Raw genomic sequence first — 27,189 nt, 5'->3', positions numbered from 1 at the left:
CACACACAGTTTGTTGTGTGAAGAAATCAAACACGAGCTGAACAAACAGTAAAGTTCCTAAAGACAAACTGTTAAAGGAGGAAACAAAGCAAACTTACAGTTTCTTCACACCAACAACAAGCTCCACTAAACACGGACACACAGGTGAGCTGCTTCCTGGAAGGAGGCGGGGCTCCACCTGAAACTCAGCACAGGTGGGAGGGGCTCAGCTCTGTGTGTGCTGATGTGTTAACTTTAAAAATATGCTGTCTGACTGCTCAGACTGAGTCAGAGTAAAGTTCACATGCTGACGTGTGGAGACATGAAACCTTGTTGTAGCTGCAGGTGTGAACACACTGATCCCAGATCAGCTCTGCTGTATTTGTAACATGAACATTTCTGCTGCAAAGCTTCAAATGTTCAGCATGTTTCTCTGTTTCCAGTCTATAGATCCAGTCACACTTTCTACCTTCACCTGTGCAGTAAAGACTGAGAGCAGAGCTGAAACCAAGCGTCCAATCAGTGAGCAGCATCAACACCTGAGCTTCATTCAGACTCTGTTATTGAAGATGTTGTTGGTACAAAGTTCATCTGCTGCTCACATGAATCCATGAAAGATTTATTTCACTGAATGTTTCTTCAAAGCTCATTTCAACCTGTTGAAGTCATGAATGAAAGTGCAGACTGAGAGTGGATCACATGATGTTTGAGGTGTGTCATGTGACATGTTCAGTATTGTCACACATGTCTAGATTGTCCCTGATATCATAGCTGCTCAAACACTGATGATTATATTTGAAGAATTATTCCTGATGGCAGCAAAGTTTGAATGGAGCTCTCTGTCTGTGCTGATTTGTCGCCCTCTGGAGGTCAAAGCACAAACTGCATGATGTCACTGTAACCACCACAGTGACAGGAAGTGTTTTTATGACTGAAACACTGAAATGATGCTAACGGCTGTCGTTAGGCTCACTGACAGCAGTGCTGATGTGTTCATGTCAAACACTGGCTCAGGTCAGACTCCTTCATCCTTCTCCAGCGTGAGGCCGCCCTCAGACCCACAGGAGCTCTGACCTTTGACCTCCTGACCCTAACCATTTTAGTCTTGTTGCATCTTTAAATGCAAATCCATCCAAACTGTAGCCGAGCAAAAGAAGCTGGAAGTTGTTCTATGAATGATGTTGTCGAAGGAGCTTGGAAAGAAAAGCAAATAAGTACAAATAAGTAACTGAAGACACGTGTGGTCTGCAGATGTCGATGTACATGGATGTACATGGAGTTTAATGTGCAAAATGAACTTAGTGTGCAAAGTGACCTGATGTGCAAACTGCAGTTTGAGGTCGGTCAGCTGTTCAGGAGTCTGATAGCAGTGGGGAAGATGGAGTTGTTGAGTCTGGATGTTCTACATTTCACACTTCTGAACCTTCGTCTCGAGGGCAGAGGTGTGTCTCTCCTCTGGACTCTGTGATGGTAGCTGCTCTGCAGAGAGGGCAGCGGGGTCCTGATGATCTTCTCCACAGTTGTTATCACTCTCTGCAGGCGTTTGCGGTTTGCAGTAGTGCTGCCGTACCATGCAGTGATGCAGCTGTCAGGCTGCTCTCCACAGTGCAGCTGTAGAACCTGCTGAGGATCTTGGCCAACATACCAAATTTCCTCAGCCTCCTCAGGAAATACAGCAGCTGCTGAGCCTTCTTGACCAGCTGTGTGAGTTTGAGTCCCTCACTGACTCAAACTCCTTCAGTGACACTTGCAGCCTTGCAGATTAGTTTGCTGATCCTGATGCATCTCTGGAGCTGATGCTGTCCCCCAGCAGACAACAACAACATAGATGCTCTCACTAGTCCACTTTACCCTCTAATCACATCTCTGACATCTGCAGGTTGCTCCATAGAGACTCTTGTGCAATGCCAGGTGTTTGTGTTTGTGTTTGTCTGTAGGTACACATTAGATATGACCATAGACGCACACACACAAGTGAACACAGCAGCACAGATGGTTTCCACCTGCTTCCCTCTTTCTTCACACAACTGTGAGGATGATGAAGAGGTTTCAGGACGAGGTGGTCAGCAAGCACAGGATAAAGCATGGCCATGAAACTCTCTCGTGCAGCAGATGTTTAATCAGACTCAGCTTTAGGCTTCTTTTCCCACCTGGCAGCAAAGTAACAGCTTCACTAATGTGAACAGTCACAATGTTAAACGTTTCTATATCTTCATATATTTTTATCTGTTGATGCTGCAGAATAAAGTCTGTTAACAGAGTGCAGGATGTGTAGAGCAGGTCCAGCTCTCCCTTTACTGTGTCCACTTTCATCAGCCCCTGTGAAGTGACACAGAGTGCATGTGTGTCTGTCAGCTGTTGTTTGTTGTGAAGGATGGAACAAATGAACACACACTTTTAGAGAAATCTGAAAAAGCAACACGTGCTTGGGCTCCTTCTGTGCTCGTCTTCATTAATGCTGATCTTTCTTTCCTGTTTGTTCTTTGGCACAAGCTTCAGTCTTTTCTCCCAGGGCTCCTTCACACTTAGAAACACACCTACATTCATTTATACACAAACATCATGAAACAAAGGCTTTGTAAAAGAGGACATGAGATCCTCTCTGAACAGCACATTCATATCAAACACAGGACTGAACAGGATATACTGAGTCTGTGCTGTTTTCATTGTTACTTGCTGAGTATTTTTCCAGTGTTTGAAATGTGACTCAAGTCTGATTCTTCTACTGTGTGTGAACTCTAAGCAGCTGCATTAAACAGCTGCAGAGAGATAATACCATACAGCTTATGACAAAATTTGATCCGAAGTGATTGATGGCCCTAATCACGACCTTTTGACCTCCCCCCCCCCTCCCCCCCCGGAAGTGTGTAATGAGCGTGACAAATCGCATCCGGAGAAGGGGGGGTGAACCCCGGAAGCGCGCCATCTGTTGCTAAGCGTGTCGAATTGCATCCTGAGAAGGGAGGGGGAAACCTCCGGAAGCGCGCCATCTGTTGCTAAGCGTGTCGAATTGCATCCTGAGAAGGGAGGGGGGAAACCTCCGGAAGAGCGCCATCTGTTGTTGGGAAAAAAAGTTTTTAGTGGGAGGGACTGCAGCGGGGGAGGAGAATAAAAAGCAGAGAGGAGGAGTCCGTCACAATTTCTAAGTCACAGACACACAAGATGGATTTCCTTCTGCAGCCCAGCAGCGCTCCTGTTTACTTGGACGGCAAAGAAATCTGCTCTCCCTCCGAACCCTCGAGCATGGGGGGCAGCAGCAGCGAGTGGTCCTCGTCGATTATCAGCGATACGCCCGTCTCTGTCTACAGTAGCAGATCCGAAGCAACCGCCACTCCGCGGAAAGAAGGAAGAAGTAAGAGCGTCTTCATGTTCCGCAGCCAAATTCCAGCACCGAGAAACTTGCGGGGAGAATGGACTCTGCCTGCCGAGGGTTGTGGAAAGTGGGGTTACATATTCAAATATGAGTCAGGGGAGCTCTGGCTTTATCAGCTTAACGAAGGCGAGAGCTTGACGGAATCGAGCAGCATTGTGAAGCTGACTCCCGGTGACTGGGCCGTGCTGAAGCTGCTGGTTGCGATGGTTATCGGAGAGACAAACGAGGATTTTCCCATTCCTGAAGAGGAAGATGTTGCCGCTAAAAGACGCCGGAGAGAGGTAGATTCTCCTTCCCCTCCTCCTCCTTCTCCTTTCGGCTCCGATGATGAAGAAGAAGAAGAGCATGATGCTGCTGATGATGAGAATGATGAAAAAGATCCTCCTTCCCCTCCTTCTGTCTCCTCTGATGAAAAAGAGGATACTGACCCTGCTGTTGAGAATGATGAGGATAAAGAAAAGACCCCCTCTGTAGAGGATGTTTCCTCCCCTGATGAATCAGCTGTTGAATCAGCTGATGATGATGATGATCATCCTCTCTACACAGTTACAGAAGAAGAAGATGATGAGCCCCTGGATGAAAAACTTCCAGAAGACGACGATGTTCCCCCAGCTCCAGAAATAAAAGAGGAGAAAGCAGCCCCTGAGAATAAAGAAAACATTCCCCCAGCTCCAGAAATAAAAGAGGAGAAAGCAGCCACTGAGAATAAAGAAAACATTCCCCCGGCTCCAGAAAAAGCTACGGAAGAAGAAATAGAAGCTATTCCCCCGGGGGAACGGGGGCATACGCTTCAATGATGAGCAACTGATCAAGACTAAAACAATCTTGTCAACCGTCTGGTCTTCAGGAACCACAGCCACGGGGAGATGGAGAATGAGAGCCAGCCTGCGTTCGACGGATGAGTCTGATGCGCCTGACATTTTTGTCATGGAGAAATTCAACCCCGACTGCGGATTATTTCGCAGCATGATGGTTTTACCAGCCAAAGAGTGGGTCGTAAGAATGCTGCAAGTGAGGAAGGATATTACAATTCTTTTTCAAACTTGCCGCTGCTGGAGGGATGCTGTAGGAGTAAGGAAATGTCTCAGCTTTTGAAAATCCCCGCCCCTCCCGGACCACGCCCCCCTTCCTTCTGTTTTAAAAAAGGAAGCCCGATCAAAAAGCCTTTTTTAGCTCAGAGAGAGATGGACTCTGCACCCCTGCTTCGCGATGAGGAGACCAGCTCCACCGATTGTTTTTCTGACGAGGGCGAACTGGTACCCGACACTCCCGGCTACTACGGGCCTCTGAAGTGACAGCGGCGGCAGCGGCAGCAGCAGCATGCCGACGAGATGGACGGCTGGGCGTCTTCTTTATTCATCGACACTGTGAAAACGGCTGTGTATCATCTGGTCAACTTGGTGATAAACAAGCACCGCACCGACGAATGTAACGGCTGTAAGATAGATCATCCCAGCCAGAGACAACACGAGTGCCTGCAAATTCTGGAGGATGATTTTTATTCCGACAACTATTATAACATCAGAAAGAAACTGCTCACCCCTCGCTTTGTCCCTTCCATTCAACGTCTGCTGATTGCCCGCAACATCAAGACTGAGGACGTTAAAGTTGGGATGGTTGCGGAGACTCTGCTTCATGAGCTGAAATCGGTGAGGAAAGTCTTTGACGCCATCACAGACGCTTATGACAATTTGGTGGGGCAAGACGTGGTCAAAATCGGGGAACTCCGTTTGGTTACGGAGTTTTACAAAGGTTGCTGATTCTTATCCTGCATGCTTCCTATATTTAACCTTGTTTTTTAATCATGTATTCTGTTTCTTTTTAAAAAACAAAAAAACAAAAAACTACCTCGTTTTTTAATCCTGCTTTATTTTAATCATGTATTCTGTTTCTTTAAAAAAAAAAAAAAACTACCTCGTTTTTTAATCCTGCTTTATTTTAATCATGTATTCTGTTTTTTAAAATCCTACCTCATTTTTTAATCGTGTATGCTTTAAAAAAAAAAGTATCCTGTTTGTTTGTAACCTTTTAGCATGTTTTTAAAAAAAGGAAAAAAAAGAAAGAGTTTTTTTGTAACCGTTTGACTCTATAAGTGTGTTTTATCTCAGGGTTTTGAATAAAAGTGTATTCCTGTTTTTTTCGCATGTTAAACCTTCTGGTTTTGAATAAAAAAAAAAAAAAGAGTTTTTGTATTCTATAAGTGTGTTTTATCTCAGGGTTTTGAATAAAAGTGTATTCCTGTTTTTTGCATGTTAAACCCTCTGGTTTTGAATAAAAAAAGAGTTTTTGTAACTTAATTCCTGTTTGATTCTATAAGTGTGTTTTATCTCAGGGTTTTTGAATAAAAATGTATTCCTGTTTTTTTGCATGTTAAACCCTCTGGTTTTGAATAAAAAATATTTAAAAAGCATTCATCTCTGGTTTTTGAATAATGTATTCCTGTTTTCTGCACATTAAGCCCTCTGGTTTCGAAAAAAAAAAAAAAAAAACCATTCATCTCTGGTTTTTGAATAAAATAATAAAAGCCGACTCCTGCGACGTTATAACGCAGACGGGCTTTTTATCAGAAGACGAGATGGCCGAGAAAAGTGAGATGAAAAAAGTGTATTACGACCCGCATCACCCCGGTAGTTTCGGAGGAGTAAATAGACTCCGACGTGCTTTAGAAGATGAAACTGGTAAAAAAGTTGATATCCGCAAGGTGCAGAATTTTTTATCCGAGCAGGACGCCTATACTCTACACAAGCCGGCGCGAGTAAGATTTAAGAGAAATAGAGTGTTTGTGACCAAACCCCTGAAGCAGCTTCAGGCCGACCTGTGCGACATGAGACACCTGTCTGAATACAACGACGGATTCAATTATTTATTAACCGTCATAGACGTATTTTCAGAAAAGGCTTACGCCCGCCCCCTGAAAAAGAAGACGGGTTCGGAAGTGACTGAAGCTTTCGAATCTGTGTTGAGAGAGAGTGAAATACCGGAAAATTTACAGACCGATGCGGGAAAAGAGTTTTTCAACAAGAGTTTTCAAGCTCTGATGAAAAATCACAGCATCTCCCATTTTGCTACCGCCAGCGACCTAAAGGCCTCGGTGGTGGAGAGATTTAACCGCACCCTGAAAACGAGGATGTGGAGATATTTCACCGCGCACAATACCAGACGCTATCTGGAGGTGTTGCCCGACCTGTTAGAAGGATATAACCGCAGTTATCACAGCAGCATTAAAATGGCACCTGCCGAGGTGCGCCCCGAGAACGCGGATCAGGTGTTTCGCAACTTGTATGGAAAGACACCCGCCCGTCCTAAAATAAAGTTGAAATTTAAGAGGGGGGATCTGGTGAGAATATCCAAATTGAGAGGAGTATTTGATAAAAAATACGAACAGAGTTTCACGGACGAAATCTTTACTGTGATCCGGGTCCTTCACCGATCGCCACCCGTGTATAAGCTAGAAGATTACGACGGCGAGTCTATCGAAGGGTCGTTTTATGAGCCCGAGCTGCAGAAAGTGAAACTGACCGAGGACAAAGCGTTTCATGTGGAGAAGATTTTAAAGCGGCGCACAGTCAGAGGGGAAAAACAGGTTTTTGTCAAGTGGAAAAACTGGCCGGATAAATTCAACAGCTGGGTGAAAGCCTCGGAAGTGGTAGGCGTATAAAAAAAGAGACCCCTCGCATCATTCGGCTCATTTTTTAAAATTCATCATGGAGTCCGAAGGGTTTTACGTGACCCTGCCTTCCAACGCCAGCAAGGACTTATTTAAAGATAACACCAGCGGCTGCTACACGGTGGATCTGGCCAAACCCCTCGAGCTGACCGGAGAATGGAGCGTGGGCTTATGCGAATTCATTTATCCGCGCACATGGTACAATCTACCGCCGGACGCCTCCTACTTGGAGCTGATGCGGACGACGGAGGAAGATCAGCCCCTGGTGATTTTAAAATTCGGCAGGGGAGGTCATTACGGACGCGTTAAAGATCTATTGGATCACCTGGTGCCGGCGATCCAAAAGTACGACCCCTCCTTCGAGGCCTCTTTCAACAACATCACCAAACGTCTGGATGTCAAAGGAGTCGGGAGCCATAAAATAAAGGTCTTCCCTCCTCTGGCTTACATGCTGGGATTGAAAACGAACGAGTGGTGGACTCTGTCGAAGCGCTCTACTCCGTATCCGTGCGATATGAACGCGGGCGTATATAACCTGTTTCTCTACACCGACATCGTTCAGTACCAGCCGGTCGGTGACAGTTACTCACCGTTGCTCAGCGTCCTTAACGTGAAAGGCGATTACGGAGACGTGATCAGCATCAGACATAATACGGTCCATTACTTGCGCGTATCTAAAAAATACATTAAAACCATACGCGTAGAAATTAAAACGGACCGCGACAGATTCGTGGATTTTGTTTACGGGAAAACGATAGTCAAGCTGCACTTTAAACCGGCTTGAGAATGGCGGCGCGTCTCCCACAGGACCCCCACCGTTTTGTGAGGTATTATGAGGGGCAGGTGGGAGGTTCCCTTCCGGGTTTTTACGGAGCGCCCGTGATGTACGGCAGAGGGATAGGATCCATCTTCTCCAGACTGTTTCGTTTCGTGTCTCCTCTCTTCAAATCCGGGTTCGCCGTAGCTAAACCTCACCTGAAAACGGCCGCAACCAATATCGCTACAGACGCTGTGAAAAGAGTGATGGGTAAGCTGACCGAGCCTCGCCAGGAGGGGGCGGGGGGTATGATGGTCCTCTCCCGCAGGAAGAGGAAACGCCCTCCGGGCGAGCGGATTAAAAATAAAAGCGCCGGAGTAAAAAGTAAATCAGTCAAGACCAGCGGTGGGAAGAGAAGGAAGCCCCAGAGGAGCTCGGACATATTTTAGAAGAAAATAAATAAATAAAAAATGTCTCTCTTACACAAGAAATCTGCCGAATGCACCCTTGCCGAACTGGATCTATTTTCGGCTCCCATGACCCAGCTATCCATAGAGGATAAAAAATATCAAGAATGTCAGCCCCTCTCTGCTTTGAACGACAACTCACCCATTGAATTTTTCATCCCCGGAGACGGGGAAAAGTATCTCGATCTGAACGACACCATGCTCCATCTGAGAGTGAAAATTACGGAAAAGGACGGGAGCAACATCCCACCCGATGCAGGGGTAGCCCTCATCAATTATCCTCTCAACACAATTTTCAGTCAGTGCGACGTTATTCTGGGGGATCGATTGATTTCGCAGTCCAGCGCCACCCATCCTTACAGAGCCATGATCGAGACGCTGCTCAACTTTTCAGAAGACACTCTAAAGAGTCAATTCAGCGCCGGTCTGTTTTACAAAGACACGGCCGGAGACATGGATTCTATAGTTATAAGCAACGGGCCGAACAAAGGGATAAAACAGAGAGCCGTTTTCACGGCCGAGTCGCGAGAAGTGGACCTGCTGGGTCCCCTCCACGCTGATATTTTCTTCTGCGAGAGGCTCCTGCTGAACTCTGTGGATTTGAGAATTTAATTGATACGCAACAGCGATGCCTTCAGTCTGATGGGAACTCGGGATTCGCAGTTTGCCCTGAAAATAACTTCGGCCTCTCTGTTTGTTAAAAAGGTCACGGTCTCGCCGGCCGTCAGGCTGGGGCACGTCGCGGCCCTGATGAAAGGAAACGCCCTCTATCCTCTTTCGCGCGTTTCTGTGAAAACCTACTCCATCCCTGAAAATTCCAGGATCTGCAACCAAGAGAATCTCTTTCTGGGAGCCATACCCAAATACGTGGTCCTGGGCATGGTTCATCACGACGCCTTCACCGGGAGGAGGGATCTGTCGCCTTTCAACTTTAGACACAACGATGTGGAGTATCTGGCGTTGTGTCAGGACGGCAGGCAGGTGCCCGCCAAAGCTTTCCAGCCACAGTTTGACCGCGGAAATTCGGTCAGGGAGTTTTATCACATGTTTTCCGCCACGGGGAGACACCTCAAAGATTTACCTCTGAGCATCGACTGCCGGGAATTTAACGAGGGGTACGCCCTGTTTGCCTTTAATCTGGAACCCAGCGAGGATGCTGACGCCCTGTCTCCCGTCTCCAACGGGAATTTGAGGCTGGAGATGAGATTCAGAGTTCCTCTGCCTCAGACCACCACTCTCATAGTGTACGCCTGCTACGACTCCATTTTGGAGATTGACTCTAAAAGACAGGTGCTGGTGGATTATTACTAAAAAAAATATATATACATGGATAACCTTCAGCTGGAGCACATTCTACATCGCGCCTTGGGAGACGTTTTCTGCGGGGTTTGGGCCTCGGACCAGCTGGCCTTTTTGAGGCGCGACTTTAAACCCCCCGCCTACTTTATAGTAAACACTCACCCCTCGCACTTGAGGGGAGAACACTGGCTGGCTCTGACTCTGGAAAGGGACGGTTCCTCCACTTTTTTTGACTCTTACGGATTCCCTCCCGACTTTGCTCACTATCCCTCGGTCATCTCAGAGTTTCTGGAAGGCCGCTCTGACAAAATACTCTATCACGATCGTCAACTTCAGCACCCTATGTCTGTCGTTTGCGGACAACATTGCATTTTTTATCTATGTCACAAGGCTCAGGGGTTATCCGTCGGTAAAATACTTTCTCTGTACTATAACGATGTGTTTAAAAATGATGACATGGTGTCTGACTTTCTGAAAGGACGCTGCCCCTCTCGCTCTCGCAGAGGTCATCACGGGGCGTGCTCCTTACAAAAGTTTAAAGATGTGTGTATCGAATAAAGAAACGTAAACAAAAAAAAGTTTATTGCAGCGTTTTTTATTTCATTTGTAAAAAACAAAAAACATTTGATTTTACATAGAGGTCCAGGTCGGGGAAAGCGTTATTTTGACCCGAGAAGGTTTTCTCCCCCTTCGCGCAGGTGTCTGTCCTCCCTCCTCCTCCACAGATTTAAGACGCGCATACTGGTCGCGAGCTCTACGGTTATGTATTGAGGATGAGGGAATGTTTGTTTCGACCAAAGTAGTTAAAAACGCATTCCATCCTTTCGGTCGCGTTTGGTTTTTACTTTTAAAAGAGAGGGAGAGGTTTTTAAATAGATCGATCATGTGCGAACCCCGCACCGCATCCCCCTTGTAAACAAATTCACCCCTCTTTGTCCATCCTCCTCCACCCTCAGCTAATTTCTGCATAATGTAGCGGGCGTTTTTGCGATCTCGAGGGGGTAAGGATTTTAATACTTCTTCCATCATTTCATCATCCTCCTCTCTGGGCCGCTGCACCTGCACTTGTTGCTGCTGCTGCACTTGTTGCTGCACCTGCTGCTGCTGCGCCTCCTCGGGCGGGAGGTGGAAAGTCACCCTACTCTCCTCGTCCCGGCCCTGTTTAGAGAGTGTGAGATATCTCCGCAGCAGAGACTCGTATCTTTTGATTTTTTCATACGAATTTAGCCGCGGATCCTCCAGTATGGCTTTCATCTTTTCGTCCAAATCGTCTTTGGCAGTTTCTCTGACGGTAGGCTCGGTGGGTCGGGTCAGTTTTTTCAACTCGTGAGAGGGAACGAGAATCATTTTTTTAAACATCTCACCGTTTTTGAAATATTCCTCCCAGCAGGTTCCCCAGAATGGGTACGGCTGCGGACAACAGAGGGAAAAGAAACCCGCCCGTTTGTTTCTTTAAAACTTGACGTTTACGGTTTAAACTCGTTTTCTTGTCGGCCAGCAGCCTGATGATCTTTTTCTGGCGTTTCAGTTTTTGGTATTGAGAAGCGGAAAGAGGTATGTTTCCCTTTAAAAGATTTAAAGCTATCTCGCACAGCGCCTGGAGGAAATCCGGGGAGCTGTGAGCGAGAATGTCTTTGCGTTTCTGCGGCGACGCGTGGTACAGAGCTTGCAGTAAGACTGCGTTTCTTTTTATACGCTGAGACATGGCTACTTGGGTTTAGGCAGGTAAATGACGGGGTACTGCCCCGGAAGCAGACCGGCGCGCACTCTGTAGCGTTCTGGGCACGAGGGAGTGAGATCGAGGATTAAATACCCGTGGGGCTCCTCGGTGGCGTCTTTGAAACTGTCGGAGAAAAATGTTTTTTGCGAAGGGAAAATCTGACGGGCCAAAATCTCAATCTGCAGCTTGTCTCTGGGGTTTTTAAACAACACCATATAATTGGAGTTTAAGCTGATGGTGCGGCTGTATTTACCCTGATGGAAAACATTCTGGGTCAGCATCATGACCGAGACGTTTTTATGGTGGCGGTATTGAGTGAAAATTTTAACCACTTCCTGGTGATCCGAGGCCTGAAAGATGACGTCATCCAGCACCACCAGAACGTCTCGGAAATCTTCAAAAGAATCAGGCAGCCCCTCGACAAATTTAATGTTTTTATTGGTCTTTGAAAGCTCCTCGTACATGGGTTGAAAAGAAGTATAAATCCACACAATATTCGCGGGCACAGTATCCATGACGCGTTCACAGTTTTCCAAAACACACTTTACAAAATGAGTTTTCCCACACCCGCTAGGACCCACAACTAGACAGGAAAAAGGCACTTTCAGTCTGTGATCAAAATCAGTTTCCTCCATTTTTTTTAGAAGAAAACTAAAACAAAAACACTAGTACCCGAAAGGCAGAGTTGTGCCGTCTGGAAAGAGACGTCTCTTGTCGTAAACCACGCGAAACTTTTTCTGAAATGTTCTGTTTTTGAGCACAAAGCCTCTCTTATCCCTCTGAATCCCGTTCTGAGGGGTCTCGAGCTCCGCCTCTTTCATACCAGAAAGGTAACTTTCCACCAACCCGCTCATACTGTCGAAATTGACACGTTCGTAACATTCTCTCGTCTGCGTTATTCCTTTCATTTTTACCACCAGTTTCTTTTTGTTTCTGGTCCGGTAGGCGTAACTCTTTGGACCCGCAGAGACAAATTCCTGGATGGTGTCCCCGTCTAATTCGTCCGTGAGATCCCCTAGATAGTTGCCCAGCTCTAAAGGTTCCTCCCCCTCTTTCACTACGTAGATCAGAGAGTCGGTGTCGGTGTACAGAACGCTGCGCTGCAATTTTTCTAAATACTCGTAGAGTTTTAGACGGGCGTAGGGTGTGGTGAAAGCGGCGATGAAAACGTTATTGGTCGCGCCGGGAGGTATCACGCACCGCTCGTTATAGCTCCACTGAATTAAAGCCACTTCCTGTTTTTTGGTCTTTAAAAAAGAGACGTGTTTAAAGACGTACTGTCCTGAAAAGACGTAGTTAAAAAACTGACTCGGCTTTCTGACCAGAGTGGTCTGAGTCATGTTGGTTCTCTGAGCAAACTTTCCCCAGAAACTGTTGAGACACAATTTCGAAACTTGTCTTTTGGCCGGATTCACCTCTATTTTTGACGGGTCTAAACGTATGCCCTGATGCCTGTGGTACTCTTCCACGTATTTGTTCCTCTCATCCTCGTCGCGAGCTTCCGGAGGATAACCGGAGGCTTCCTGTTTGCCTTTGAGAAAAGTGTTAATATAACCGGCGAAAATATCGCTGCTGCGGCTATCAAAGTGCCAGACCTCTGTGATTTTAGCCACTCTGTAACCTAATTCTAAGGCTTTGTTAAACTCGACGGTGACCCAGACCCCGGTGAGAACTCTGGCCTCGTCGTCGTGAAGGCACGGACCGCTTTGTTGATTAGTCTCGGCGCAGGTGCGACAGAGAGAGAATATTAATTTACCTCCGGGGGTTTTGTACGGTAGAACGGGGAAATAGAGCCCGCGCGGCGGGTAAACGGTGGCTCTGATCAGCCCGAAATAACTGCGAGGGTCTGCAAAATTCTCTCTGATGATTTGGGGGTGATGCAGAGGGTAAGCGCGCTTGGCGTTGACGTAAGGATACAGGGATGTGACGTCTACGTAATACACATTTTCTCCTGGCGAGGCGCTGTAATGCAGCCTCAAGGCCGAAGTGCGGCCTCCGTAAAGTCCCGAGCGAGGAGACAGAGGTTCCGGGACTTCGTAGCTCCGCATAAAATTTATAACCTCCTCGTTCGATTTTTTCATCTTGTTCCATTCGTGCTCCCACAGAGTGACCGTGCGGACTCTGTAAACGTTTCTCAGCTCCCGGAGCCTCGCCTCGGCAGAGGCGTGCAGGTCCCCGTAAGGAGCGCGGGTCAAAGGGCAGATTTCCTCAGGCCTGTAGCATTTTGGACAGCCGTGATAAAAGCATCCCAGAAATTCCCACACCCGCTTTTCCCCGTTAATCAGCGCGTATCCGTCGACAAAGTACGGGCCTATTTTTTTCTCCCCACCGGTTGTGAGAGCGTGTTGAACGGGAATTTTCTGAGAGTGAGCTACCCACTCCAGCCACTGAATGGACGCGTGCGAATAGGCTTTGAACCTGCGCCCGTAGTTGTCGGGCGAGGGAATGGCCAGACTGTTTTCGGGTAGGAAATTGGTGAGAAACACTTTCATGCAGGCTGAAGCTATAGTGACGCAGCTGAAAGGGTCTACTTTAGTTTCGCCTATAAACCCGTCTCTGAACTTTACGCACGCCTCCCTCAGGATATTAACGTCGTTTCGGCAGTAATACAGGGATTCTTTTTCAAAGTTAAACACTCCCCGGGAGGCCTCGCAGTGCCAACGCAAAAACTCAGCCCGTTCGGGGAGTGACATGCGCTCCACCCCGTAATCTGAAGGAGGAGGATACGGACCCAAGTATTTTAATCGGTCCCGCGAGCTGAATTTGTGAGGAAAAAATCCCTTGGATTTGTCCTCGAAGCCTAAAGCTTTGGGCATAGCGCTGAGACGCATGGTGAGAAAAGAAAGCGAGTCTATGAATTTGAGAAGGAAATCGGATTCTGTGAAACATATAATTTTACTGCCTTGCATGATGAGAGAGGGCGTCATCCCGCCCCCCACCAGGTGACTTAGAATTAAATAGCTGTCAAACCCTTTCGCGTTGTGCGCAACGAACGTGGTCTCTCTATATCTTTTCCTTCTGTATCTTTGGAGAAACTTTTCAACACAGTCTACACCGTAAGCGTGCCACTCTTCTCCTTCTAGAGATTTTGTGCACACTAGGTAAGGGACGTGCGCCCCCTCCCTGTCTGGGAAGGTTTCAAAGTCATAAAAGATTATGGAAGCGTTATCAGAGTTTTCATGTTTCAAAGGTTGGATGTAACACAGGTGTTGATCGTTGTCGGGAGGAAGCTCCGCGCGACAGATTTTACATCTGGCGGCTGTGCACCTGTGCTTTCCGCGACGGGAGAGGAACTTGCAGTCCGGACATTTATACAATTGTTGACAAACGCTGAGGCCTGAACCGGAGTGAATTCTAGGTTGTTTGTGCTTTAAATAACACGCGCGTGTGCGACATGATCTGTTACAATCCGTACAGATTACAGAGTCCAGAAAGTGAGAGGGGCATGCGGGGTCAAAACAGAGGTTGCAGCGGTTTTGACAAAAGTGTTCCTCTCTTTTATAATACCCGCGGTGACACTCCTCGCAAATGTACTGGATTCCTAAAAATGTTTTTAGATTTTTTATCCCGTAATAGTGATGCTGGAATAAGAATAAGTACAGCGGGTGAGGCGTGTTTGGGTAGTCTGTTTCGATTAATGAAAGAGTTCTGTCCTCGGGCGGGCGGTAAAACACGACGATTTTACGTTTTAGTATTTGTTCGAATTTACCTATGTCGGTGAGAGTTACCTGAGTGCGATCACTCAACCCCGCTAAACGCTGCAGCTCTCTGCCGCGTTCCAGGGCCTGTTTATCTGTGAAATGAGGTTGAGTGAGGTGAATCAGGTTGATGGCAAAACACAGATTATCGTTTTTGTTTTTTACCACGTACAGACAGCGACGCTTTTTGACTAGAATTTCATCATCTAACATTTTGTGAATCTTTTTACGCGGGTCATTACTGCCACCGCCTCTAGGATTTCTAATTACTTGCACGACAATTTCTAGGGGAGAGCCTGCGACGATCGCTCCGTTTGATTGTATCAGCCTGGCTAGCAGGTCCTCAAAAACCGGTACAATGTTTTCAACGCTTTCGTCGACGTTAAAAACAGAGTGATTTCGCGCGTACTCGCTGATGATCTCCAGTTGAACCCGGTCGTTACGACTAACTTCCGGTCTGACCCTATCCGCTAGATCTACAAAATTATCCCTGACGTCGAGATAAAATTGAGCGAGGTCGCTCGCTTCATCCGGAGAGGGAATGTTAAATACTCGCCTTATTTCGAAATTATAAAAATGTTCGCGGCGAGTCACCGCATCGTTCTGTACCCGAGATCCTCCTCCTCCTTGTTGATGCTCCGCAGGCCGGTCCTCCTCCCTGGGCTGCTGATGATGCTGCTCCACCTGCACCTGCTGCACCTGCTCCTCCCCCTGCTGCTGGTCGTAGAGCTGAAGAGCATTTTCTATCGGCTGCAGAGGGTCAAAGTTCAGTAGACCGGCAAGCCGTTCGTTTTCAATGTTTTGAAGGAGGACCTGCAATGCGTTTTCTAAAGGTTGTAGTGGATCGTTCGGTGGTGGGGCTATATTGTTTTCTATCGGTGGGGCTAAATGTTCATCGTTTCTGTTTAATTCTGCCACGGCTTCCAACAAAGCCTCAGGAATGCTGCGTTCTTCCGACATGATTTTCTTTATTTCTTAATTCACAGACTTTTACATTCGTATGCTTTTACTTTACAGGTCCTTGTGTCTGTATATCGATGCATATGTGCGAACTGTTATGGCGTACATGAAAGCGAGGTTTTCAAGGATTCTCTTCTTATGAAGCAGCCGTCGAGCTGTAAGAAAAGACGGACAGAATGTATTTTTAAACCTTACATTTTTTATTTTTATAGAGCAGAGAAGTTTAATAGGATCGATTCATCCCCCCGTCAATTACCTCTCAGTCTCCTGAGAGGAGCTCTCACTCTCCTAAGAGGAGGAGATCTGGACGGTTCCTCCTCCTCCTCAGCCTGATTTTCTTCCGCCTGATTTTCTGTATCGGTCTCTGTCGGGGGGAAATAAAACAGAAGAGATTTAAGAAAACAATCTCCTCCTTCCTATTTTTCGAGAATGAAAAAACTTTTTATTTACCTCGCTCCTCCGCGCGATTGTCTGTAGCGGGGGTTTGTATAGGTATATCCGCAATCTCGGCTGCCGAGAAATAAAACAAAAAGAGAAAGATTTAATAAATAAAAACTTTCTAGCACGCTTTATACCACTCCAAGTCGGGAGGGGCGGTATAGCACACTCGGATTACTCCGTCACATCCTGATATTTATCGAAATGACGGATATTGCATCATATTGTTTACCTTTTGGTTTAAAAGGTATTTTCCTGCAGTTCTCCGGGTATGCGTTGACGAAAATAACGTCGTCGTCTTCTTCTTCTTTTCGCTGCGGCGGCGGCCGGGTCTGTATATTCTCGATTACCTCTGTCGAGAAATAAAGCAAAACTTTTTAAAAATCTGCTCCGGGTCGGGAGAGGCGGTATAGCACACTCGGATTACTCCGTCACATCCTGTTATTCAACAAAATGGCGGATAATGCATCATATTGTTTACCTTTGGTTTTAAAACTTTTTTCTCCGCGGTTCTCCCGGTATGCGGAGACGAAAATAGCGCCGTCTTCTCGTTCTTCTTTTCAACGCGGCGGCAGCGGAGGTTCTGCGGGGATTATGGCGTCTAATTCGCCGCGGAAAACGGCCGGATTTTTGCTGCTACTCTCTGCACTATCAATAGCCTCTGTAAGTATCAGAGTTTGGTTAAATCAAGTCTATCTAAACTTATTTAAAAAATGGTATATACTTATTTAATCGTACCGTAGTCCACTTGCGTGAAATCATTGATGTAGAAATCTAAAAGAAAGTAATCAAATTATTGACATCTCTGTTGATATATAATTTAAAGTCGTAAAGAAAAAAAAACTTACCGGGGTGAGGTACGAACAGTTCTGGCGAGATGGCCCTGGCGCTCTGATCGGCGGCGTTGTTTGAACGGAATGCTGACATAATATTCACGGATTCTTCCTCGCGATTGGTAGAACTGTCACAGTAGGGGCTGAGCAGATATCGACTCCCCTCCCGTTTCTTCTCTCATTTTATCCTAGTCTAGCGAAGCATCTGTTTTTCGCATCTTTCTCTTGACAATACCGATAGTTAGAGAGGGTTGTTTTTTTTTTGATTGCCTTCTTGCGAACGCCGTCTGTTTTCCACATTCTGCAACGGTAAAATATGACTTTGAGACGGGTATTTGTTTTACCAAATGGGCAACAGTTGTCTGACCTTGTTCTTGCTGTTGACAAAACTCGCCTCATGGTTGACTCTTTCCCACAGAGGGGGGTGCTTTAATAAACTTATTTGAATATGAGCTTTTTTCCACTAAGACTTGTTTTATGGGGAGATGTACGAAATTATTTACCGGGTTACAAGCAATGATAATATCGGATGTTGACTCCTCAGCGTCATCATTTTCTATCTATTGAGAAAACTTATTGTTAAAGTATTGAAGAAAAAAACTCCTCCTTGGCCCACGGTGTGTGTGTGTGTGTGTGTGTGTGTGTGTGTGTGTGTGTGTGTGTGCCTTCTTGCGAACGCCGTCTGTTTTCCGCATTCTGCAACGGTAAAATACGACTTTGAGACGGATATTTGTTTTACCAAATGGACAATTGCTGTTGACAAAACTCGCCTCATGGTTGACTCTGAGAAAAAAACTCTTTCCCACAGAGGGGAATAAACTTATTCGAATATGAGCTTTTTTCCACTAAGACTTGTTTTATGGGGAGGAGATGTACGAAATTATTTACCGGGTTACAAGCAATGATAATATCGGATGTTGACTCCTCAGCGTCATCATTTTCTATCTATTGAGAAAACTTATTGTTAAAGTATTGAAGAAAAAAACTCCTCCTCGGCCCGCGGGGTGTGTGTGGGTGTGTGTGTGTGTGTGTGTGTGTGTGTGTGTGTGTGTGTGTGTGTGTGTGTGTGTGGGTGTGTGTGTGTGTGTGAAACAAGATCGCCTGTCGCTGCAATTATGGTTTGTTTTTCAGTCTCTCAAAAGGAAAAGTAGTATTCACTAAGGGATAGTTATTCGTTTTTTACACATAGACAGCCTGTAGGTTACAAGCGGATAGAAAGTTCTTCTTTTCATCACAAGCTATGGTGTATCTTAAAGGTTTTTTTTTACAGCGTCTGTATTATAGGAAAATAAAATACTATTGAAATCTCTACAGGAAGTCACTCTTTATTTCCATTACAAACGCCGGTGCAGCTTAAGAAAGTAAAATTACATCCGCTCTGTCTCTCTATACATCACGGAATCATCTGCTGCATCACCGCTGTGCTTAGGGAACATGACGCATCAGGTCTGAAAATGACTAGACACTTCCGGAGTATTTCCGGTAGGGTCATAAGGTCCGGATCGAGGCCTTCCATAGTAAATATGCTGTATTTGAATATGTCATATTCAAAGCCTTCTTCTTTGGGAGAGCAGATCTCATCGGACACAGGAACGCTGCTGGGCTGCAGAAGGAAATCCATCTTGTGTCTGTGCCTTAGAAATTGTGACGGACTCCACCTCTCTGCTTTTTTATTCCCCTCCAACAGATGGCGCGCTTCCGGAGGTTTCCCCCTCCCTCTAAAAACTTTTTTTTTCCCAACAACAGATGACGCGCTTCCGGAGGTTTCCCCCCTCCCTTCTCAGGATGCAATTCGACACGCTTAGCAACAGATGACGCGCTTCCGGAGGTTTCCCCCCTCCCTTCTCAGGATGGAATTCGACACGGTTAGCAACAGATGGCGCGCTTCCGGGGTTCACCCCCCCTTCTCCGGATGCGATTCGTCACGCTCATTACACGCTTCCGGGGGGAGGGGGGGAGGTCAAAAGGTCGTGATTAGGGCCATCAATCACTTCGGATCAAATTTTGTCATAAGCTGTATGGTATTATCTCTCTAGCTGCTTTTCAAACCAGGCTCAATCCTATGACTCTGTGAATGTAAACTTTTGTCACCTGCATGAATAACAATCCTTGATCTAGTCAGGACTGCAGTGCTCCTGTGATCCCAGCTTATAGATGGAGGCTAGCATGAGAGGCTCAGCAGCTAAAGCAGCACACCTGGGTCTCCCAGCCTATTAAAAGCAGCCCTTTGCTTCACCTGCTTCACTAAACATTATTATTATTATTTAAGCAGAGTGGTGTGATTCATGTAGGCATTGCTGTGTGACAGGAGGACTTTTCTTGAAACAGCTCGTGTGACGTGAGCTGACGTAAAAACAGTGATGTTAGCTTGATTCTCTTGGCTAAAACTATTTTAAAAAGAGGGTCAATCATGCAAATCTGCCAATAGAAGCCAAAGTTACAGCCCCTCAGAGTTTAAAGAGAAAAGGCCCGTTTCCAACACTCGGTTGTGCAAAGGGAAACAGGCCCACAGTGCCTGAGTGTGTGGGTAATTCTTCAAATAATATTCAAAAGCAAACATTTTTAAGCATGTAAATAAAATTCAATCATTTCTGCTCTTCAATACCTAAGAAATGAAAACTGGCAGATGGTCCCAAAATGTGAAACGCCTGGCTGTCTGTGCATTTAGTGCTGCAAGTTTTCACTGTTTACCTTCAGAAGCATAAATCTCTGCACAGATAATGTTCATATGTGGATTCCTGGTTTTCTGGAGTTAATTGTGACCCAAAGCGTATTTTTAAAGTGGTTCCAGGCAATAAAGCCTAAAAATAAATACATCTACTTCCTTTTTCTGTGTTCCAGCCTCAGTGACTCTGACACAGTGCTGTAATATTTACACCTCTGATGAAAGCAGAGTTTGTAGTTGCAGAGAAATACTCGACTCATTTTGGGCATTTACGAGCAGGAACCTCAGAAAGCCCCTCGCTGCTTCACTGGTTAAGAAGCAAAGCAAACATTAGTTCACAGTGATGTTAATTAAGGCCCAAAGTTTAGGAACGAACGTCAGCACTTCACTAATGAATGTAATGCTGATTCATGTGCTTGTTTTGTAATGTGCATGTTGTGCATTGCTATTTCCCATATTCTTTGGCACTGATAGATGAAGAGTCTCAGGCAGGACCGAGGCTGCCAGCTGCTGACAGTGAGCAGGGAGAGAGCAGCAGAAGCTGGGCAAGAGCAGGGCACCTTCAGCCCCCTTCATCAGTCAGAAATCATTTGGGTGTCTGTGTGAAATGTCTGATTTTTAAAATCTTTTTGTAGACATATTTATTAAATGTTTAACAATTATATAGAAGAAAGACAATGTAAAGAACAAAACATGACAAAACAAAAATGAGTTGAAGTTATGAACTGTTTCTGAGAGACAAATAACACCAGGATCCTTTTTGTGTAGCTGACAGCTGGTAACTGTGCAGGGGCGGGTCTAGCAAAGTGTTGCCAGGGGGGCAGGTAGGGCATTAACAGGGAGAGGGGGGCACAAAGACATACTTTTCTTTCTTGTTCTCATTTAAAATGTCTCACTTTTAATAAATAATTATCTGAATCTTACAAAAAACGTTTTCATCTGATGTAAAATGTATAGAAATCCATTATTGTACATAGTCATTTTTTAGGGTCCCATCATAATTTCTTCAGAAGTAAGTACTGCATATGATGCCAGTGTTTCCCACATTTTCTAGATTCTGCACCAGTACTGTGTGTAAAATGCATCAAAAAGTCAGTTTGATTCTTTCTCAGCTGTCTTTCTGTCTCCTTTCACTTTTTAAAGGTTGCCATGTTAGAAAACATATTTTGCCCTGCCGTGCTGTTTATTGATGTGGCAAATGAAAGGTTTATGAAAATATATCTAAATCTGTCATCAGTAATCAGCAATGATCATGTCTCACCTCTAGTCTCTGTCTTAATGTCAGGTTTCCACCGTGTGTTGTAGATGTTCAGGAGGTTAACTCGACCAACAGTCTACTTCCTGTTTAGAATACCAGGACAGGGAGGATGGTGTAGGTTTAAGTTTATTAGACTGATGCATGTATACCAACAAGACAGCGTCCATCACTGTGACAACAGCGTTTGTTTTCATTCAAAGGCTTCATGGTTTTTCCTTTAATACCTGGGGGGCCGGTCTCCAGTCAAAATGCCCGGGACCATTTTTTGTCCCAGTCCAGCCCTGGTGTCAGATCTGCATGCAGTGTCAATGAGACGATCAACAACAGATCAGACAAAACACTCAGGCGGACACTCCTCTGTAGAAGGAAACATGGAAAGTGTGAGGTAATCAGTGCACAACATCACTTTGTATTTCAGGCTGTTTTTATATAGAACTTCAGCACCAATGTAAAAGTTCTGGTTTGAGGAAGATGAAGAACATTTTCAGGAAGGATGCCGTCTGCAAGCAGAGCTGCTTGAACCTCAGCGCTGAGGTCCAGACTACTTCCTGTGAAGCCACGTGATGTAAATCTGCTGCTGTAACTTCACAGTTTACTGAAGCTAAATGCAACGTTACCATATAATCTGTTTTCAACAAAGGTTTCACTCCGTCCGGTGTTGATGGAATGATTCAGGCCGTACTCGTCAGGCTTCCCGTCGACCACACGCATTTCAGTCACAAACCCCGTGACTGACAACAAGGGAAACAGCAGAAGAAAAGATGTGAAAAATACTGGATGATGATGATGGAGGATTAACCGCGGTGGCTAAACTGTTTCCTGTCTTTGTGGGCGTACTCACAGGGAAGTTTCCAGGCACGTCAGTCTTGGTGGCTAAAGTCTCCATTTTCCAACATGTATCGCTACAGGTGCAAAGACACAACATTAATCATCAGTGTAAATATTTTAATGCTGTCCAAACGGTGTTTGCTTTGTCTGTCCTCTCGCACTCACAGAGGAAACGAGGACGCCACCTTCAACCCATCTTCAGTTGGCTCAACCATGGCCGGACTTCCTGTTGGCTTTGTGACAGCAAACCACTTGAAATGAGAGCAAACTGCAGTCAAGCACCACTTACAGCAACCTGTGGACACGCAAATGGAAAGCACTGAGAATCATACAGAAGCATAAGAGCTGTTTATTGTAACACGTGTGTGTGTGTGTGTGTGTGTGTGTGTGTGTGTGTGTGTGTGTGTGTGTGTGTGTGTGTGTGTGTGTGTGTGTGTGTGTGTGCACATTAATAACACACTGATGTATGTTAGTTTGATTTATGCTATATCTGAGAAAACAACTGCAGAATTTTACATCAAAGTTTCCAAAGCTGATGTTTTGTTGTTCACTCTGTTTTATATTCATATAGTTTGTTGTTTTTAAATCAGTGGACAAAATAAATATTATCACACAAAATCCAGGGTGAAACATAACCAAATAACCTAAATGGTGAAGTCATTATAGAAGTACATGTTGCAAAGGTCAGCCTCCTGTATAGACTGCTAAACTGTCTGGGGGGGCCCTGCCTGTCCTCGTTGGATAAGCTCCACCCCTTTTCCATAAGACGGAGACATTTGTATGAAAATAGATGGGCAGTAAAATAAAAAATAAAAAATATTATGGATGACTCTGTAAATCAAAGTCCGCCTGAGGCAGAAGCAGAAACCATGAGGAGCACAGCACCACTCCCAGAAGGGCACGAAGTGAAGCCATAGCTGCTGAAGAGTGAAGACGTGATGATGGAGGAGATCACAGATGAAGATCTGCTGCCTGCTGACTCTTTATATAGAAGAGTGAGACTATCTCCCCACCAACAGCTGCACTTATACAAACCCCAGGTGCTGGGAAGGCTTTGAACATGTGACATTTTCTGCAAACACATGGACAGTTTCATAACCACAAAGATTATTCCTGCAGCGGCAGAATCGTATCCACTGTGTGAGAGGTGAACGTCAGACAGTTCTTAGAAAATGTAGTTTCTCTTTAAGCTTTTAACGTCTCTTTTACCCCCATTTGTCTAAAACTACTTGACAGCCCTTCATGTCAGAGGTTTATTACCTGTGCAGGATGGAGCACATGGTCTCAGTCAGGCTGGACACGATCACTCCTACAGGAAGTAAATGTGATTTTATTTCACCTGTGAAATGATGAAAAACAGCAGAATAGCTCACGCTAACAAACGGGTGTTGAAATGTTTCATTTTCTGCTGTTTCACAGGTCAAAAAGGGCGTCGAAGCAAACTGAAGCTGAGCTGCTGCTGCTGTTGTAGTGCAGCATCTGCTGTGTGCTTCATCAGAGAACCTTCTGTACACAGCAGACAGAGGCTGCTGCCACTGAAGTCCATCTGCTAGAGAGCTTTAAACACTGGTTATTGAAGTGGCTTTGATGATACTGATACACAGTCTTTGCTGTCACAGGACAGGGATCCACCAGGGAGTAGTTGTCAGGATAAAGAGCCTTCGCTTCTCTAAATATAAACTGGATACTTGTAGGAAACTTTGGGAAGCAGCATTTTTCCTCATATCGTCTAAACTGAAGTTAGCTCAGGTGCTTCTTCCATACTTGCTCTGCAGAAAGCCAAAGAGTTTGGAGCTCTGCAAACATTTGCAGCACAGCTGGATGTTTGTAACTTTGGTCACCTCTGTATCATCCCTCAGATTCTTTCTGCACAGCTTTGAAACCATGACAGCACGAGTGATGCTGAGGAGACGTCCAGTTTAAACAGACCTTTATTCCTGGAACACAAACACATGAAGTGATGCTGCTAAAGAAGAACATTTAATCGCACTAATGAATCAAGCATCTGTTTGTCTGTCAGTCTGTCAACAGTTCCTCTGATCGACTTCAGACTTGGTGGGTATTTTGTTTTTGCAGCGGTCAAAGTCGATCAGCGTGTTGCTTTGTCTGCTGTAAATCTGCCTGTACAAAGGGAAACATGCATGTTTTAGATGCAAACTCACAACATGGCTGCATTTTTGTGATTATGTGTATTTTATATTGATTTATTCTATTATGTTTTGTATATGAATCTTTACAAGTGTGTCGATACAAAGGCTTGATTAAAACAAAGGTCTCAGCTGTGCTGTTAGGGATGCACTCATATTTGTTTCAAATGTAATAAATCAAAGGATTTCAGGCTTTTCATCCTTTTTATTTGTTTGGTTCTAACAGCAGCTGGATAAAAACATGCAGGTGATGAATATAATTGTGTGATATTATGAGCATTGTGAATAAAGAAAGAGCAGAGATAGTAAAAAGGAAACAGGTGATGGACGTGAGATTTTCAGAACAAAAGCTCCTCAGTGAGACGATCACCTGGACACAAGGTCAGGCAGCTGGGACTCATCTAGAGAGCAAAATGGAAAAGTGATCTGTGCAGAACATCACTGTTGATTGCAGTTATTTACATCAGACTTCTTCTCTGAGATAAGAGCACCATTTGTGGGAAAGATGACAGTATTTCCAGGCTGGATGCTGTTTGCAGGGAGAACTGAATGAAAGTCTCCTGCACCTCAGCGCTGAGGTCCACACCTGTGAACACAGATGAGGTCAATCTGCTGCAGCACGTAGAGCTTTACTGATCAGCAGGTTAAAAGGCTTCAGCAGAGCGTAGAGTCAGAGCTAAATGCCACATCACCATAGAGTTTGTTAACAACAGCTTTCTTTGCCCTTTGTCTCGATGGACTGAATCAGGGATACTCGTCATACTTCACCTCAACCACGTCACTGAGAGACCCCAGCCTGACACAGCAGCAGAGATGATGAAAGCAGAAACAGCAAACAGATGCTTCAGTTGTGTTTCTCTCTGTGTGTGCGCTCACGCCCACTTGTGTGTGTGAACTTTCCACGTACCTCAGCTTGTTTCTCCAACATGAGCCATCAGGGCTGAAAAACATCACTAACACATGAATTCTTTCTCTTTTTGTTATCACCTGTGATCATGTGTCTCATGTTTCTGTCATTCACCAGTTCTTGTATAGTTACGTGTAACTAGACTTCTGTGGGACGTAAATGATTGTTTTGTATGCAGATCTGTACAAAGGATGTAAACACTTGATTACAAAGGAGATCTCAGCTGTGTTGTTGTGGATGGACTTCAACGTATTTGTTAAGAAAGAGAATAAAGCAAAGTGTTTTAGCTGTTTGGGAGTTTTTGTTTGATTCGATTCAGTTTTATTTCTATGGAGTCAAATAATAAGAAAGGCTCTAGAACAGCCCTGAGTTTGTCCAGGTGACACTCCTCTGAAGAACAAAGACAAAGAGGAAGAAGGGGATTCGTTTTCAAGTCTTGTTTCTTTCAAAATAAAAGCTGAAATGTTTTGGAAGCATGATAATATTTCAGCCAGGATGCCGTCTCCAAGGAGACCTGCACCTCAGCGCTGAGCTCCACATCACGCCCTGTGAAAGCACAGATATAAATCTGCTGCAGTGAGAAGAACTTTACCCAACACAAGTGTAGAAGTAGACATTTGACTTTACCTACAACCTGTTAACAACAAAGCTTTCATTGCCTCTGCTGTTGATGTCATGTAGGACTAATCATACTTCACATCAGCCATGCACACGTCAGAGGATCTCCAGGCTTTCAGTAATAAAGCCAAGCAGATGATGTCAACATAGCAATAGTAAAACATGCATCATAATCAGCTGTACAGTGGGGCAAAAAAGTATTTAGTCAGCCACCGATTGTGCAAGTTCCCCCACTTAAAATGATGACAGAGGTCAGTAATTTGCACCAGAGGTACACTTCAACTGTGAGAGACAGAATGTGAAAAAAAAATCCATGAATTCACATGGTAGGATTTGGTATGAATTTATTCGTAAATCAGGGTGGAAAATAAGTATTTAAGTTTATTACTCTGTATCACACATGAGTGCCCGAGGGAGGCGGGGCTGACTGGGGAGACACAGGAAACAGAGAGACAGGGCTGACTCGACATGAAACGATGAAACGTGGGACACGGGAACAGAAACTAAACACAGGCTGAAATGAACACTGAGGGAGGGAGAACTAAGATTACTGAGAGCCTGATAAATAAGAAGAACAAAAACCAAGAAAAACAAGAGTCAAAGAAAACCAAAAACACAAAGCATTGGGCCAGGACCCACTGCTGTGACATTTATATGTGATAAAAACATTAAAAACTGCTCAGATGTTGAAATCTTTCTACGTATACTTTAGGTTCAGCTCTCCAGCCTGGCATTTGGTTAAGCATGATTCAAACATTTGATTTTGTTTAACTGGTTTTAATTATAGTTACTTTTTGTGAACATTTGTTGCAGCATTTAAAAATACATCATTTATTTTCAAACTTTTATTTGATTTAGAGCATCATATTTGACCAACGTAAATGTTTTAATTTCATATAAAATAACTGAAGCAGTGAACTAAATATCTGAAATCTTTCCTTCCTTAAAAGTTATAATCCTACTTAAGTTATAGTGCAAACGCTTAAGCAACAAATATACTTGATGCTAATTAATTAATATTTCCCTTTGATGTTGCAACTATGCGGTCACTTCTGTCTTTAAACAAAATAATATTTTCCAGTTACAGAAATCATAAAGTCCAAACTAAAGTGCTACTGTTGCTATATGCATTTTATATAAATCATGGATGATGGTCCTGACATGAAGGAAGAGAAAGTTACAGGTTGCATCCTTTGACTTTGTCTCCGTGCCTTTGGGCCATTTTCAGAAGGACAGATGTTTCTGTTCAATTCTTAAATCAATTTTTTCAAACACAAACACTATTTTAAAGCTTGTAGAGAGTAAAATATTAATGATAATTATAATAACAATAATAAAAACAAAAGCTCTCAGATCCATCAAACCAAGCAGCAGAAAGAACAATAACTGAAGAGAAAACTTTAACCTTGTAGACTTCATTATGTTACAGCTGCTCTACAGACGCTGTGACCTCGAACTTAAGCAGGTCGTAAAGTATGTGCAGCTCAATAACTTCATAATCAGACCCTGTGGTATTTAGGCAGCAGAACAACTAAGAATAACAACTACAAATAATGTTTTTAGGTTTCTGTTGTA

The 27,189-nt window shown here is 44.7% G+C and overlaps 2 protein-coding genes and 1 pseudogene across 1 annotated transcript in view; 1 reads left to right on the top strand and 2 right to left on the bottom strand.

Moving 5' to 3' along the window:
- The window catches only part of LOC146577283 (protein NLRC3-like), a 682,649-nt gene that overhangs the window by 462,320 nt on the left and 193,140 nt on the right, over positions 1-27,189 (top strand). The gene's annotated exons all lie outside the window — the stretch shown is intronic.
- LOC146577284 (protein NLRC3-like) overlaps positions 1-27,189 on the bottom strand; it is a 208,074-nt gene that overhangs the window by 29,833 nt on the left and 151,052 nt on the right.
- On the bottom strand, positions 15,972-17,372 carry LOC146577289 (uncharacterized; annotated as a pseudogene).

The sequence above is a fragment of the Mchenga conophoros genome, linkage group LG3 (assembly GCF_057382185.1).
Source record: "Mchenga conophoros isolate Kocher_MC1m ecotype Shallow Benthic linkage group LG3, M_conophoros_male_GT1.1, whole genome shotgun sequence".
In the NCBI taxonomy this organism is placed as follows: domain Eukaryota; kingdom Metazoa; phylum Chordata; class Actinopteri; order Cichliformes; family Cichlidae; genus Mchenga; species Mchenga conophoros.
The sequence above is the reverse complement of the archived record's forward strand: the minus strand, read 5'-3'. Positions and strand labels throughout refer to the sequence as shown.